The sequence below is a fragment of the Triturus cristatus genome, chromosome 1_1, assembly GCF_964204655.1.
Source record: "Triturus cristatus chromosome 1_1, aTriCri1.1, whole genome shotgun sequence".
NCBI classification, from domain to species: Eukaryota; Metazoa; Chordata; class Amphibia; order Caudata; family Salamandridae; genus Triturus; species Triturus cristatus.
This window is the reverse complement of record NC_140579.1, coordinates 9,695,106-9,711,049: the sequence shown is the minus strand read 5'-3', so window position 1 is coordinate 9,711,049 and position 15,944 is coordinate 9,695,106. Positions and strand designations below refer to the sequence as shown.

Genomic DNA, 15,944 nt, shown 5'->3' with positions numbered 1-15,944 from the left:
GTGCCCTGGGGCACAGCACAACTTCAATATAGTGAAGATGATAAAAGCCTCATAAATGGACCCTCCTCATTCCATCTTTTAAGAATGATCTGCTTCAGCCTTTGGCGGCTCGCTATATCAAAGAATTCCGTCAGGTCCCACATTACCAGGAGTCAACCAGTGCCATCATCTCCTAACCTTAGATAGCTATCCCGGAATCTTTTAAAGCTTTCTCTGCATCACTTGGAGGTCTACATCTGGACTCAAAATGGAAAGGCACTTAAAAGTATCTAGGTGCTACTGAAGCCCTGTGACTACCAGTTTCTCCAAGATTTTTGCAAGGACTGGCAGGTTGGTGATGGGATTAAAATTTTAAACAGGTGCTGTGTACAAGTTGGGTTTTCTAGAGGAAGTGTAGTGATAAAGGTTTTGAAATGATCTTGAGCTAAACCCTCTGAGAAAGACCATTTGGCTAGTTGTTGAATAGGCAAATATAGGGGCGACCCTCTTCCATAGCTAGGTGGGAGTTGGGCTACAGAGGCGGATGTTATTTTCATTGTGTGTTGCAAATGTTCTACGTCCTTAATATTAGGAGGCACCAGCAGAAGAGAAAGAGCATCAAAGGGGAAGAACCTTAGGGGTGTTGATAAAAATGAAAGCTTATCAGTCACACCCAGGTCCTCAGTAAATGCATTTATTTTGATAATAAAAAACACAAGTAAGAGACTCAAAGAACTCTGCAGTAGAAGCTGAGATGGTGAATGGCAGATTTTGACTAGTTAAATGGAGCATAAGGTTGTTTTTCTCAGCCCATTAATCTTTTATGGCTTAGAGAGTGTTCTTTAAAGGCCATAGTTGCTCTAGTGTGCATTTTAGTGATCTCCATTAAGATTCAAGAACATTACTTTGGTTTTCTAATAGTTTAGAATGGATCTAATTAAAAACAACGCACAGTGTGAGACCGCTGTCTATCCTTCACAACCTTGAGGTTTGTGGTCAGCAGAGTAGTGCAGAATGATTCAAATATCTGAAAGACAGTGGCATAAGAAAAGCCCCCGCAGCCCGTGTGGTACGGGGGCCAGAGCTCTGGGGGCCCCCACTGGCAGTGGCAGGCCTCTGGCCAGAGAGCTTTGGACAGGGTCTGGAGCGTGGGGGGGGGGCCCTGCATGTACTTTGTCAGGGAGCCCCCTCAAGTTTTGTTAAGCCACTGCTGAAAGAGATCGCTTCAGGTGTGCCAATGATTAACACTCTGAGCAGAGAGACAAGTTAGAGTCCACCCACTATAACTGGGTTAATGGACTGGGATCTCTCGGTAATGGTCACTTCTCAGGGAGGATTATGTCAAGTGCAACACATCTGGAGTAACCTGGTTTATCGGGTTGTGGATTTCAATCTGGTCGTAGAGGAATCAGACAAGAGGAAGCCTCCAGAGTTAGAAAGGGAAGTCATAGGATCAGACAGATGAAGTGAAGAAGAAATACCTATAGCCTGTAGGAGTTGCCGAGGGATGTTAGCCATGGGATATTGGCTAGGGGAAACGAATATATGTTCAGCACAATACATTTTAGAAAGAGAGCAGGCAAGGAGGGCAGCTGCAAGCTCAAGAAGCAAACTGCAGCAAACGGCAGCTAACCGCCCAATGTCCTCAGCTGCCACCCTTGGTGGAGTGGCCAAAGCCAAAGGAAGTGGGTTAAATACAATAGACCCTAGGTGATAAAATCTGCACAATAAGACATCCGATGTGAGCCAGGTGAACGATCCTCCTGCCTGAGTTCGACGGTATGCTGGGAGCAGTAGCTCAGGCTCCCAGCCCAATCTGTGGTTCCACAAATCTGCCATCTGAAGAAATATGCTCAGGAGGATGGAATCTACCCCAAGATGGTATTTATTTATTTATTTATTTGAAGGGTTTTATATAGCGCGAACAAGACCCTTGCGGGTATCAGAACGCTTTACATGTTAGGTATTGGAAACAAGTATAAACATAGAAACATTCAATTATAGGTGATTCATATATAAGGTGCACAATAATACAAACTAGTAATTACCATACAGTGCTCCATAATACAGACTAGTAATTAGAATACAGTAATAAGTAAGTAATTCACGTGAATTTAGCCATGAGAATCGCTTTCACTTCTTTTTTGAAGGAGACAGTGGAGGGGTTCACTCTTATTTCTGTGGGCAAAGCATTCCAGATCGTGGGAGCCATTCCAGAGAAGGATCGGTAGTACGTTTTTTTCTTGGTAAATCGTTGTGGTTTCAGTAGAAGATTCTTGGAGCTTCTGGAGGCTCTATTACCAGCCGAAAGTACCAGTTTCTGAGCTAGATAGCTCGGGGAATTGTAGTGTAAGGCCTTGTGCGTCATACATGTGATTTTTAGATGAATTCTAGCTTCAAAAGGGAGCCAGTTGAGGGCTCTAAGGTCTGGTGAGATCTGAGAGGTTTTTTTTGAGTCTGTGATGAGTCTCGCAGCTGAATTGATAGCGGCTCTTAGCGGGGCTGTCGTCGACCTGAAGAGGCCGCATAGGGTTACAGCCCCATATTCTACTCTTGGGATTACTAGCGCTTGAACTGCATGTTTGAAGTCGTTTGCTGGCAGGAAGGGTTTTAGTTTTTGCAGGGTGTTCATGTGGAAATTTGCTCCTTTTGTGGCAGCACTGATTTTCTTCTGCATCTTTAGGTTACTGTCGAGTGTCACACCTGGCAATTTTGCTGATTCAACAATGAGAGGTTGCCCTTTGAGTGCTGTTAGGTGCTTCATCCATTCCAGGATGGTGGATGAATTGTTGGGGGGGGGCGATTAGGAGGAAATCTGTTTTGAGGGAGTTTAGTTTCAAATGGTTTTCGGCCAACCATGTTTGAGTTTTTTGTAGGGTTGTGTTGAGAGATTTGATGTCCTCAAGTGAATGTATCTTGATGTAGAGTTGGGCGTTGTCTCCATACATATGGAAATGGATCTCGGACAGACTGAGAAGTTCAGTGAGTGGTTCCATGAAAAGGTTGAATAGTGTTGGTGAAAGGGAAGAGCCTTGTGGTACTCCTAACGTGACTGGCACGGGTTAGACAAGGATTGATTGACCTTGAATCTTTGTGATCTATTTTGGAGGAAAGAGGTAAACCAGGTAAGCACCTATCCAGGTACTCCCATTCTGTGTTTCAGCACTTCTAGCAAGTTGTCGTGTTTGACGGTGTCAAATGCTGATGAGAAGTCGGGCAAGATTAGTAAACAAGCTTCGTTTTGGTCAAGGATTTTAGTGCGTCGTCAATGATGTGTGTCATGGCTGATTTAGTACTGTGACCTGCTCGGAAGCCTGATTGGTATTGCTTAAGCAGGTTGAATTGTTCGATGTGGTTGCTAAGCTGGGTGTGAACACATTTTTCCAAGAGTTTGCCCAAAGTGGGGATGTTGGATATCGGGCGATAATTATTGAAGTCCGATGGGTCAGCTGTTGGTTTCTTTAGGATAGGGGATACCTGCCCTGTTTTCAGGATTTCTGGCATGTTTCCTTGAAGGTGGGAGATATTTATAATCTTGGTCCAGAGAGGTATTAACAGTGAAATTAAGTCTTTTAAGTAGTTAGCGGGAAGCGGGTCTGTGAAGTGGTTGGAGGGATTCAGTGCGGTTAGCGTCTTTAGTATAGTATCTTCACTGTAGGTGTTGAAGTAGGACCAGGTTGCGTTGTTTTTAAGGTTGAATTTTGTGGAGCATTTGACTGGGATACCTATCAGGGGCAAAGCGGAGTTCTTTTGCATGTCCGTAAGGGATAACAGGTCATTGAGTAAGTCGGTTTTTATGGATTCTGATTTTGTTGTGAAAAAGGAGGCAAATTCCTCACAGTTGGGGAGAGTCTCAGGGATAGCCTTGGGGTGGATGGGTGCACTCTTGGTTTGGGCTTTGATTACATCAAATAGTTTTTTGGGGCGGTGCTTGGCTTGGTCTAGTTGATTCCTGAAGAAGTGGATTTAGATCTTTTGATCTTTCTGAAGTAGGAGTTTCTGGTGGTTCTTAGTAGCTTGAGGTGGTCGGCTGAAGGTGCGGATCTACATCGTCGTTCGATTGCTCTAAGTGAGCGTCTGTCTTCCTTTAACCTGCCATCATACCAGGGTTTTGAGTCTTTTCTGGTGGTTCTTTTCCATTGTAGATGGGCTATTTTGTCTAATAAGCTGTTCATGGAGTGGAAGTAGTGGTTGGTCAGATCTTGTACATCAGCAAGGTCTACCGGGGGACATAGGATGTTTGGATTAGAGGATACCAGTAGGTCAGAGACGATGTTTTTCAGATTTCTCTTCCAGATCTTTGTTCTCAAAGGTTGTGTTGAAGGACTTTTAACTGATACCATGATTTGGAATGTAATGATGTGATGGTCAGACCAATCACAGGGGAGGATCGAGTCGAGCTAAGTGGAGTCAACTTTGGAGATCACTAGGTCGAGGGTTGCGCCTTTGTCGTGTGTGGGGCTGCTACAGATTTGGTCAAGATTAAGGTCTGAGAGGAAAGCTTTGAGGCTGTTGATCCCTGGGTCATTCTGGTCGTCCCAGTGGAGGTTGAAGTCACCCAGGAATATTTGCATATTTTGCTGCCCGTCATTTGTAGCTAGAATATCAATGAGGTGTTCGATGAATGTGGTATTATCTCCTGGGGGGGGTAGAATGTGTGTAATGAGCATATTTCTTTGTTATTACTAGAAATGTTTAAGCAAAGGTATTCACAAGAGGATGGTGCGGGGGCATTAGAATTGATCACTGTTAGATTGCTCTGATGTATGCAAGCGATCCCACTCCCCAGCCTATCAATTCTGTCAAGTCTGGTGATGTCATAGTTAGGGGGTACTATTATGTCCAGGATGGGTGGAAATGATTCATTTAGCCATGTTTCCGTCAGGATTAGAATGTCTGATTCGTTAGTGAGTAGAAGGTCAGCTATATTGGCTGCGTGTCTAGATGCGGACCTGCGGTTTAGGAGTATACATTTTAGCCGCGTCTTGGTGGATAATGTGGAGAGTTCGAATGTGAGAGGGATTCACGTGAGGTTGTTTTCAACTATGTCTCTGGAATTGTGTCTTGTCGCTCTTTGTGTGTTGATAGGGATAGACTGGATTAAGGAATCTATATGTAAATTATCTAGGTGCACAGAGTTATGTGGGATGTAAGGTAGCTTGTAAAAGCGGAGTAAGGCACCTAATTCTTTAGATGATAAGGAATTTTTCATCCTGATTGGGCGGGATAAGGCATTGGGGTAAGGCAGTGTACTCCATCTTGGGGGCTCATGTTTTTGGGGGCTTACGTGCAGATGTTGGGTGAGATTAGAATTTTTGATGTGTGTGTATGTTCTGGGATCATGTTTAAGGTGCGCTAGCTTGGGATGCTGTAGAATAAGATCGTGTAGAGTTTGGATGGCAGTTTTGACTTGTTGCAGAGATAATAATATCTCGTCTAGTCTTGGACTGTATTGAGAGTTGCCATATTTGATGGATGGATTGTGGGTGGGGAAGGAGGAGTAGTTGTGACTTGTGTAAAGTTTGAGGGGGAGTCGTATTCAGGATCCTTGTGTTGAGATCCTTCTGTGGGTATGTCGATGGAGAGGGGAGTGTAGAGCTTGGGTGTGAAGGGGTTTGGCTGTGGGTCATGTAAGAGACTATGGTGGTATAAGCGGGGGTAGAGGGGACAGTTGGGACGTCGGGCAAATGGGAGGAAGGTGTTATATGTGTGATTGGACCTTGTGACTCATATTGTTGTTGGGGGAGGCGTAAGAATAGGGAAGATGAGTGGCGTTATGAGGATGAGTGTTGGGTTGGGAAAGAGGTGTGAGAGGGTCGCTGGGAGTATTGGAGCGGGGAGATGGTGTGAGTGGTAGGGCGGGGTGGGGAGAGATTGTGTGTGTAGTGGTGGTGTTAGGGTGCGAAAAGGGCTTACGGAGGTATGTGTTATTAGCCCGGTTGTCGGTTAGGTCTGGGGTGGGTGTATGTACATAGAGGTGCAGCAGGGAATCGTGACTTAATTGGGAATCAGATTAGGAGATGTTGGTTGGGCTGTGGTTAGCAGGTGAGGGGAGTTGTGTTCTTATAACTTTCTCCTTGATGAGCAGAAAAAATGTATCTAGTAGGTTTAGGTTGTGGTCTGATGATTGCATGAGGATGATCCCATTATGATAGATAGTGATGGTAGCTGCTGCTTTATAGAAGGGGGATGGGAGGATAGTTAGTGTAAGTCCGTGCGCTGTTTTCCTCATGTTGGCGACCTTAAAAAGAGCGAGAATGGCTTTTCTCCATTGAGCTCTTCTTTTAGTATAGAAGATGATGTCATTAGTAATGTGCCCTTTGTTCATTGAGTAGTAGGGATCAGAGATTGGGGTTTCAGGATGAGATTTTAGAATGCTGTGTTTAAATCCTTTAGCTGCTTTTTTTTGTAAGGGTGGGGGGGTAGTTAATGGAATAGGTGTGGCTGCCCGTGCACTCCATAGTGATGGCTAAAGCTTGTAGCAGCTTGTAAGAGGGGAAAGGTGGCACTTTGGGAGAAGGTGGCGCTAGGTCTGATGAGCGGCACTCTCACCTATCAATTGTTGGGTTGGGAGATGAGGCTGTTGACTATGTTCTGTGGATGCCCACCCATTACTGATGCATCAGTCCAAGATGGCTGCCATGTTTTACTCTTTAGATCTGTACTTGCAATGTAGTCCTCTTTCCATTTCCATTAGGGGCCTCTTGGGGTGAGTCCTTTTTCTCTGTTTATCTAAATAGTGTAGATTGGTCCCTTTTTTTATTTCCAAGTAGTTAATTCTCTGGGGAAGTCCTACGTTTCTTTCAATTCAGTCCTTGATTAGCGTCCCTTATCCCTGTTTATAGCTATTTAGGCCATTTTGCCTGTTTTGTAGAGGCAGCTGAGGTTCATCACCCGATTAAATTATCTGATTTTCTCGAAAGGGTTTCCTGGCTTTTACCCATCAGACTGTGGTAAAATCAGTGTGCCCCTAGAGTCAGGGATAGCTTTATGCGCCCCAGTGAATGCGGTTACAAGGTGACAAGTAAGCATAGAATGAGATCAATGCCCGGCATGTAATGCAGATCTCCGTCATGGGGATGAGGGATGGGGTCCAGCCTGGGCCCCTTGAACAAATCTAGTCTACACACGATCCCTGTGACATGTGTATAGACAGAAATCCTGTATGTATTTATCACGAGTGCTGTGACTAACCTGAAATAGTGGGTTCTGCTGTGTCCTCAAGATATGTGATTGTAGGTCATCCTCTGTCTTCACCCCGGTATGTTTTGGGATTTGCTTGTTTATTTAGAGGGGTGGGGGAGGCGCCCAATCTATGCCTGCCGAGATCTTCAGACGCGCCGGTCTCGTAACGCAAGTTAGCGTAATAGGTGGTGCAGAGCCCGGCCCCTTGGATGAGCTGTTGGCGTGTATACCCCTTTGGGGAATCTTATGCTGTCGAGAGGAGGCCCAGGAGGCCGTCTGGTTTCACTTCGCTGTCCTGCGGAAGGAGGGTCGTCGCATAGGGATGATGGGGAAGGGGCGCTGCATGTCTCCCGAGAGCTGTATCATGGGCTCGGTGTAGTCGTTCCAGCAACGTTGAACCCCCTTAGTCTATCCGCCAGCGTGTCTCAAATACTTGCATGCCTAATTATCCGGACGCTCTCTGGGGTGCCGGGCAGCCTCCTGTCCATAACTCTTCTTCACCCTCTCCCCTGGTTCCAGTGCTGATGGGAGGTGGATCGTGGCAGGGAGCCAGACCGGTGAACGTAGCGCCGGCCGCTTGCTTCCCCAGTTCGGTGCCTGCAGCCAGGAACACTCAATCATCCTGCTCTCCACTCCTGTGGGGGGCGATCCGGGCTTCAGTGTGCTCCACTTTGACGGATGGCTCACCACATGTCAGACGACTTGCTCACCCTTAACAAGCGGCGTCCTGCGGTTGCACTCTGATGGGGACCGTCAACAACAGCCCAGCCATCGATGACTCTAGAGCTCCTGGGGCTGTGGCACCGCAAGATGGAGACGCCCTCTGATTCCGGACCTTGCACTCTGCTCCATTGTTGGGGCTGTAAGTAAAGTAATTGTTCCAGTTACTTGTATTGTTAAGTTTTCCTTAGTTCGGTAACGCATCTGATGGGCCTAACAGACATATCATGGAAGGTGATCCCAAGCAAGCGGGGCTGTCCTAGTGAGCTCATCTCCCGTCGGTCATCTTGCATGGTAGGGATGTCTACAAACAGTGAGTGGGGATGGAAGAGAAATGTGTCCCATTGGCAGCTCCAGGTTGTATCTAAGATCAGGCGATATAAGCCTTTCTTGCAGGAGAAGGCCACTGGCCTAGTGTGGAGGCATCTGCATACTGAGCATGGCACATGGGTCAAGTAGCCTCTCTCCCTTGTCAGTTCTGATAGTACGCAGGGAGCAGTAGCTCAGGCTCTCAGCATGGTCCCTTAGGCCTGCAGTCTGAAGAGGGGGTCCTAGGAAACAGAAATCTATACTGAGGTGGCAGGGAGGCAGCAAGCAGGTGAGGTCAGCGGTTCAGTGACTAAATATCGAGGGACAAAATATCGACTATACAAAAAATCGACACTAAAATATCGAGGGACAGAATATCGACTCCCTATCTACAAACAGGTAAGTACTAAAATATCGATTCCAAAATATAGACTGTCAAAATATAGTTAGCCAAAATATCGATTTTTTTAAATGTATTAAAAATAATGTAAAATTAATTAAATATTTTAAAAAATTACATAAAACATACATAATATAATATAAAATAGCCTAAAATGTAAACATAATATAAATAATTAAAAAAATGAGATTTTGTTGGATACTGAGAGCGTAAAAATTACTATTCCCACTCCAGTGAGTGCAACAGTAGGGAAAGCGTTGGATAGCATAGAGGTAAAAATTACTATTCCCACTCCAGTGAGTGCAACAGTAGGGAAAATGTTGGATAGCGTAGGGGTAAAAATTACTATTCCAACTCCAAACAGTGCAACAGTAGGGAAAGCGTTGGATAGCGTAGGGGTAAAAATTACTATTCCCACTCCAGAGAGTGCAACAGTAGTGAAAGCGTTGGAAGCGGGAGGGTAACAATTACTATTCCCACTCCAAAGAGTGCAACACTAGGGAAAGCGTTGGATAGCGCAGGGGTAAAAATTACTATTCCCACTCCAGTGAGTGCAACAGTAGGGAAAGCAGTGGATACTGAGATCGTAAAAATTACTATTCCCACTCCAGTGAGTGCAACAGTAGGGAAAGTGTTGGATAGCGTAGGGGTAAAAATTACTATTCCCACTCCAGTGAGTGCAACAGTAGGGAAAACGTTGGATAGCGTAGGGGTAAAAATTACTATTCCAACTCCAAACAGTGCAACAGTAGGGAAAGCGTTGGATAGCGTAGAGGTAAAAACTTACTATTCCCACTCCAGAGAGTGCAACAGTAGGGAAAGCGTTGGATAGCGGGAGGGTAACAATTACTATTCCCACTCCAGAGAGTGCAACACTAGTGAAAGCGTTGGATAGCGCGGGGTACAAATTACTATTCCCACTCCAGTGAGTGCAACAGTAGGGAAAGCGTTGGATAGTGGGAGGGTAACAATTACTATTCCCACTCCAGAGAGTGCAACAGTAGGGAAAGTGTTGGATAGCGGGAGAGTAACAATTACTATTCCCACTGCAGAGAGTGCAACAGCAGGGAAAGGGTTGGATAGCGTAGGGGTAAAAATTACTATTCCCACTCCAAAGAGTGCAACAGTAGGGAAAGCGTTGGATAGCGTAGGGGTAAAAATTACTATTCCCACTCCAGTGAGTGCAACAGTAGGGAAAACGTTGGATAGCGCAGGGGTAAAAATTACTATTCCAACTCCAAACAGTGCAACACTAGGGAAAGCGTTGGATAGCGTAGAGGTAAAAATTACTATTCCCACTCCAGATAGTGCAAAAGTAGGGAAAGTAATGATTTAAATTAAATATAAGATGACATTAATTATCAATTCTGATAAAAAGTTAATTAAAAATAATTACCAATTAATAACAATTAATTACCATTTAAAAATATTATTTATCAATTGATAAAAATGTATTACCAATTAATAATAATTAATTACCAATTACAAATTAATTATCAATATCAATACACATAAATAAAAAAATTAATATTTACTTTATTACTATTAATTTACTTCCCACCCAATTCCCCTACAAACCCACAACCCACTCCCATTTATAAAAAATACAATTCACATTATTATCAATTAATCAATTAATAAAAATATTTTTACAAATAATAAAAATTATTTAGCAATTCATACAAATGATTTACCCATTAATACAAATGTATTACCAATTATTAATTAATTATCAATACACATAAATAAAAAATTAATAATTTACTTTATTACAATTAATTTACTTCCCACCCAATTCCCCTACAAACCCACAACCCGCTCCTATTAATAACAAATACAATTAACATAATTATCAATTAATCAATTAATATAAATTTATTACCAATTAATAAAAATAAATTACCAATTAATAATTAATTATCAATTAATTAATTATCCAAAAATATAAATATAATTAACATTTAATTAACCATAATTAAATTACTTCCCACCCTATTCCCCTATAAACCCACAACCCGCTACGGAATTAAATTACGCAATATTTAAATTACATAACATTCATTTGTTTAAATAAATTAAACATACATTACAACAATAATACATCATTTTAACACATATACTACCATACATAACCCCAAAAAAAAAATCGATATTATGGTAATCTATATTTTAAAATTCGATATTATGATATTCGATATTTTTAAGGTCTATATTTTGGTAATCGATATTTTGTACCCCAATTTCGATATTCTGACCTATCTATATTTTGTAGAGTCGATATTCTGTCCACTCTATATTTTAACTTCGATATTCTGGGCAGTCGATATTTTGGACTCGATATTTTGGGTGTTTACTGAGGTCAGCAGCTCTAGGTGTATCTGAGACCAGGCATACGTTTGAAAGTATATGTGCGGTACTCATTATACAATGGTGATATATGCCCACCGTTATCACCCTATCTTTGCCTATTGTGCACAATGCACATATTACACATGCATAGTGTTGAGACATTTTGGAATTCTCTAATCTTCCAACCGTTTTGACAGTTCTTCCTTAAAGCTTTTTATTTCTATGATTGGAACCGCCTGTTGCACACATTCTGTTATCATTGGATTGACAGCTGTATTAAGTTCCACTCTCTCCCCACTTTGGAATGGGGCAGTCACAAGTGAGTTAGTTGTTTCGATAAATAGACCACGTGAAATCCGGACTATCAAAGGCCCGAAGTGGACTGCTTTGTGGCTAAAAACAAATGGTAATTGTATGTCGTGGGCACCTCCTCTAATACTACAGGGAAGGCACCTCTCGTTTCCTACACACGAGAAATTATTTGAGCCCCTCATCATAGTGTAGATTATGGAACAATTAGATATTGCAGATTGAGGTCTGCTTAGCAGGCAAGGGACACTCAGATTTATGTTTTCTCAGGGACACTCAGATTTATGTTTTAAAATGCTATTGTAGTCTGTGCGGATGAATTTTTTACATGTTTTTTAACATATTGCATATTTGCATTTCATTCACTTACTGGTATTGTAGCGTTTCGGCTCCGGCACGGCTTTTTTGTGCCGATTGTATGGAGAAAAGCTCTTCCGACACAGCTCCCACCCACTAAGACCACCCTCACTTCCGGCTGCCTGTCGGGTTGGTGGCGCGTTCTTTGATAAACTATTTAAACAAGATGATGCACAAGATGCGCAGCGGGCGCGCCGAATGCGCGCCAAAGGTAAGCCCGTCTGCGGCCGTCCGCGTCCGGAAAGCGCCCAGCGCCAGACATGCTGTCAGTGCCCACCCTGGTGCCTCATTTTCAACTATTATGTTAAGAAAACTAAACATCACTAATAACTGTGGACATCACATTGAAGGAGACACAATGAGGGGCCCCATCAGTGGTCTTGGGTGCAGATCAAAGTTACCTTTCATTGATGTTGAGCATAAAGCAGGGGGTAAGAAAGACTTACAGGGTACAACCCTAATAAAAGGGGGATTAATCAATGCTCGTTCCTTAGTCAAACACGCCCTTGATATGAGAGAGCTGATAGTAGAAAAAGAACTGGACTATCTGTGCATAACGGACACTTGGCTAAAGGAGTGGTTCAGCCCTGTTATTGTGACGGCACTGCCTCCCCATGATACAATCTGCAGGAAAGACAGAGAAGTAGTTAGAGGGGGAGGGCTTGCCATTATCCATCGGGAGTCATTTTAACCTCCATTCCCTTAAGGGAGCAGAAAACCGTGGCTTCTGCTGCACCATAAACAGGGCCCTGTCATTTTCCTGAGCACTGGCCCTAGCGGAACCTCGAGTCCTTAGGGGAAACTCTGAGCCACGCCCTACTTAGATACGCCAACTTTACCATTTGCATTTAGAATGACGGACAGACCCAGGGGCGGTGACTTTTCTGGAAATAACCAACTCCCTTGGGCTAAGCCAATTGGTCGGGGTCCCGACTCATCAGGCAAGGCATACTCTTGACGGAGTCCCCTCTAACTTTACCCTTCTCCCTGCAGATTCTCCCATCCCCCAAGCATGGTCAGACCATGATTTTTTTCCCCTGACTATCTTGGTGCCACATACCACACACATAGCTACAAAATCTGCTATCATACAGCCAAGGCGTAAGTGACATCAGCTAGCTTCCAACCCCAGACTGCCCACACTCGCCCAAGACTGCAGTCCAGCTTTATCTGGTGACACTATAGAGGATTCCCTTCGCTTTCACTCATGGATGAATGCAATAAGTGATGAGTTAATCCCGCTTAAACTGTCCATCAGAACATCAAAAGTGAAATCACACAACGATCCATGGTTTACGCCAGATTTAGCAAAACAGCATCTTGGCTGCAAGCGGCTCGAAAGTATGTGGAGAAGGGGCTATGAGCCAGCAGACTTGCACGCTTTCAAAGTATATAGGAAGCAATACTACTCCACAATTAAATCAGCAAAAAATAACTGAGGCCAGGCATGATCAAAAAGTGATCTTTTCAATCGTAAAATCTTTTACTGAACCAAGAGCACTGTGATCCGATATCCCCCCTCTCAGTCCCTTTGCAAGGAAGTAGCACTCTTCTTTCATGACAAAAGCAAGAATATCCAAAAAGACTTTGGAACACCCGGCTCAAGAAAACCTGACAGTGATCAGTCAGGGTTTCGCAGCAACCACAACACCGAGACCGCCGTCATCGCCGCCACTGACGACATCAGGACCCTGCTGGACAACAGTGAGACCGCAGCCCTCATCCTCCTGGACCTCTCCACCGCCTTTGAGACCGTCTGCCACCGCACACTATGTGCATGTCTCCACGCCGTAGGGATCCAAGACAAGGCTCTGGAATGGACCACCTCCTTCCTCTCCGGCAGAACCCAGAGCATCCACCTCCCCCCATTCCGATCCGAAGCCTCCAAGATCATCTGCGGCGTACCTCAGGGGTCCTCCCTCAGCCCGACACTGTTCAACATTTACATGGCTCTGCTCGCACATGTCGCCCGACAGCACAACCTCAACATAATCTCCTATGCTGACGACACTCAACTGATCCTCTCCCTCACCAAGGACCCTATCACCGCCAAAACCAACTTCCACGAAGGAATGAAGGCCGTCGCCGACTGGATGAAGACCAGCCGACTGAAGCTGAACTCGGACAAAACGGAGGTCCTCATCCTCGGCTCCAACTCCTCAGCCTGGAACGACTCCTGGTGGCCGACGGCACCGGGGACAGCCCCAACACCCACCGACCACGCACACAACCTAGGAATCATCCTCGACTCAATGCTCTCCATGACCAAACAAGTCAACGCCATCTCCCCCTCCTGCTTCAACACCCTCCGCATTCTCCACAAGATCTACAGGTGGATCCCGACAGATAGAAGAAGAACAGTCACCCAGGCCCTCATCAGCAGTAGACTCAACTACGGAAACGCCCTCGTTTGATGAGCTTGTTCGGGAGCCCCAAACAAGCTCATCAAACGACTACAGCGCATCCAAAACGCCTCAGCACAACTGATCCTCGATGTACCACGCCACGGCCACATCACCCCCACCTGAGAAACCTGCACTGGCTGCCCGTCAACAAGAGGATCACCTTCAAGCTACTCACCCATGCACACAAGGCACTCCACAAGACCAGCCCAGTCTACCTCAACAAACGACTTTCCTTCTACACCCCCAACCACCAGCTCCGCTCCGCCGACCTCACACTCGCCACCGTCCCGCGCATCTGAAGAACAACCACCGGCGGGAGAACCTTCTCCCACCTCGCCGCTCAGACCTGGAACACCCTCCCAATTAACCTACGACAGACCCAAGATCTGCTGACCTTCAGGAGGCTACTCAAGACCTGGCTGTTCGATCAATAATGCCCCCCCCCCCCAGCGCCTTGAGACCCTCATGGGTATGTAGTGCGCTCTACAAATGTTGTTTGATTGATTGATTGATCAGTAATTGGATCTTACGCACAGTAGCCCCACCTCTACAAGTCTTTCAACCGGTCACTCCACTCGATGCGTGTCCCCCCGCAATTTTGCACCAAATTATAGATATCGTTAATCCTGTGATCAACCACATTGTAAACTCCTCAATACGCACCGGTACGGTCCCTGATGAATGGAAACTGGCCATTGTGAAACCACTAAAAAAAAGCAAACCGTAGAGCCATCCAACTTCTCTAACCTTTACCTGATACCAATTCTGGGGGAAATCACGGAAAAAATGGTTAACAAGGAGCTCTCTACATTTCTTGAAAACTCCCTGATTTTCCATCCAAGACAGTCAGGTTTCCGTTGCAAACATTCTACAGAATCTGCACTCCTTGAAATAGCCGACACCCTAAAATTTATTACAGATAAAGGTAGAAAAGCAGTATTGATCCTGCTTGATTTGTCGACCGCTTTCGATACCGTCTCCCATGATATACTATTGGCTGGACTAAAAACCAGCAGCATCTCAAGCATTGTTTTGGCCTGGATTAAATCTTTCTGTCTAACCATAGGCAAGCGGTCTCTCTGGGTACGTTTCTCTCCCCCGAACGATCCCTCACAGCAGGAGTTCCACAGGGTTCTTCACCCAGTCCGCTCATGTTTAATATATACATGACCCCCCCTCATTTCCCTTATCTCGTCATTCGAAATTGAGGTAACATCCTTCGCCGATGACACACAGCTGATCTTATCCCTTGACAAGTATTCTACAGCTGCAGAAGGGAACTTTTAACTCTGCCTCACTGAGGTCATTCATTGGATGAGAAATAACCACCTCAGGTGTAACTCTGACAAGACGGAGATTTTCTTAATCAGGAAAGACAATCCCTTTCAACCCAGGGCTTGGTGGCCAGAAAACGTGACAGTACCCCCCTCAACTGTCGCAGTGGCTAAAACTCTGGGAGTTCTATTTGAGGCATCCCTCTCATTCAAACCTCAGGGACTTAAGGTAGCAGGGACTTGTTTCACCCTAATTAAAACATTAAAGACATTTTTCGATCTGATTCCTCTTTCCGCTAGGGAGACAGTGACGGTGGTGTTGATTCTCTCGTGGCTGGACTACTGTAACAGCCTTCTGGCAGGGCTTAACAAATCTACTTTGAAAAGACTACAAGTAGTTCAGCATGCGGCGGCCCCGCCTTGTACTAAAACTCCCACGTAGGGCTTCTGCCTCAGCGGCCTTGAAATCTCTTCACTGGCTCCCGCTTCACAAGAGAATCCTATTCAAACTTCTCTGAACCACTTTCAGAGTGGTTCGTCAACTAGGCCCAACATATCTTTCAGCACGATTTACACCTTAAACCACAACGAGGACACTTAGATCCTCGTCGGATAACCTCCTTAAACTCCCTGAGTTCAGGCTTAAAACCCTCGGAG

General features: G+C 44.9%; 1 protein-coding gene across 1 annotated transcript in view; it reads right to left on the bottom strand.

Annotated features, from left to right (window-relative positions):
• LOC146869109 (uncharacterized) overlaps nt 1–15,944 on the bottom strand; it is a 75,556-nt gene that overhangs the window by 4,088 nt on the left and 55,524 nt on the right. The gene's annotated exons all lie outside the window — the stretch shown is intronic.